We start from the raw sequence: 1,763 nt of genomic DNA, 5'->3' as shown, positions 1-1,763 counted from the left end.
CCTGTACTGATTGCCTATTTCTTTCATATATCATTTCTATAGTTTCCTATTGCACATTGACTCATTGACTTTAATGTGTGGAATGTCACATGACCTGCAACTTTGGTTGGACTTTGAGAGGGTTCTGGTTATTCCGCAATGAGCAAGAATCCTGTTGGGGTATTTTTTCAGTTTGGTAGCCTCATGTTGGGATCCTCTCTTGCTGTTCTTTCACATTCATATAAATTTTTCGCCGTGGGCTTTGCAGTTTCGTTAGCTAAAATAAAGTCTAGAAATGTGATTTTGCATATGAATTTCCACATCCTGCTGAATGAAAACATATAAACTTCAAATGAGGGCTGTGAATCACCCTTGCTGCTGACACCTTCAGTGATCAGTCTTTTGAGGTGAATCATCATTATTGCTTTGCCATGGCAGATTCAAAAGAATGCCATTGGTATGACATGACAAAATAAAGTAGAAGATTGCCATGACCGACTAACAAACATACAGTTTGGGCATATTTATTTCCATGTGCAGTTTAGTACCTCATGGATGAGCGATGTGTTTAATGTTTGCTTGTTGTTCTGAGTTATACAAACGTGGGATGCATGTAGTTACTGCTTGGTCCCTGATCTATAGATGAGCTATAGTGTGTAGATCAGTAGAGATTGTAATCTCTTCACTGCACTATACAAAGGACTATTGGCCCTAGGGAGGCCTCCTTTGCAGGCTGCCTGTAGTTGTTCTGCTTCGTCATTTGTCTATAGTTAAGCTCCTAACTTTATGTTACCAGCGTTAGTGTGGGTCATTAGTGACAGGGATCAACTACTGTACTAGTCTGCATGTAGTACACACCGTGTTTAGAGCTATAATTTTTCAGTGTCACTGTGTGTTTGTAGGGTTTTCAATCTACCTCAGTCCTAAACTAAAAGATTTAGGATATATCTTAATTCTTTAATTTAAAGGCTTGTCTAAATGAGTCATCCCTGACATTGGATAATATAAGGAGTTATATAAAACTGACTTCTCTGTTGCATATTCACATTGATGAATGGTCGAAACACAGTATTGACGAAAATTATTGGCAAAATTATCTTTACTAAATGATCAGCAACACAAACAGTAGTATTTGCCTTTGACATATTCCTGCCATAGTCCTCGGTTTTTATCGGTGTTTGCTTCACGTATGTTCCTGTTTCTACAGCTGAACCTTTTTGATAAAAAGTGTCTTGCTAGATATACATGCACAATCTTACTACTCTTGAAACTTTGTAACATTTTGTTATTTTATTAATTATACTCTCTTTCAGTTTTAGCCTAACTTCTATATTGCGGACTTGACCATAAATTGCTAGCTCATCTTCATGGAAACAAACGTTTAGTTATTTTCTTATGTAAGTCTATAGAGTTCAATCAGCTTCTTTCATTACTAACCCCTTTTCTTCTGTGTGTCTGTTCGTTTTTTACTAAGTGCAGGTCACAGATTGGTGGTAAGAGTTTGTCTACTTGCAGTGTCGTTCCCCTCTCATGATCATGTCAAACTTCTATGCACTGGTATGTAACCTCTTGCAAAAATACGATCAAGGAAAAATGTAAGAGCATGCTATTTGCCAGTTGTTGTTTTCCTTTCTTCCTTGTCACAAAGACGGTGTGGTGTGTAGGTGCGTCTTTACAAAACTAAATTCTACTTGCGAACACAACAGCTAGTTGACTAGCATTTTCTTACATCAATCTGTTGGCCGATGTTGATATAGATGCTATGTTTATGTGCAGGTCACAGA

General features: G+C 37.5%; 1 protein-coding gene across 2 annotated transcripts in view; it reads left to right on the top strand.

Annotated features, from left to right (window-relative positions):
- The window catches only part of LOC106806370 (carnitine O-palmitoyltransferase 1, liver isoform-like), a 26,273-nt gene that overhangs the window by 6,161 nt on the left and 18,349 nt on the right, over positions 1–1,763 (top strand). The gene's annotated exons all lie outside the window — the stretch shown is intronic.

Source organism: Priapulus caudatus, unplaced genomic scaffold (genome assembly GCF_000485595.1).
Source record: "Priapulus caudatus unplaced genomic scaffold, Priapulus_caudatus-5.0.1 Scaffold156, whole genome shotgun sequence".
Taxonomy (NCBI): Eukaryota; Metazoa; Priapulida; class Priapulimorpha; order Priapulimorphida; family Priapulidae; genus Priapulus; species Priapulus caudatus.
The sequence above is the reverse complement of the archived record's forward strand: the minus strand, read 5'-3'. Positions and strand labels throughout refer to the sequence as shown.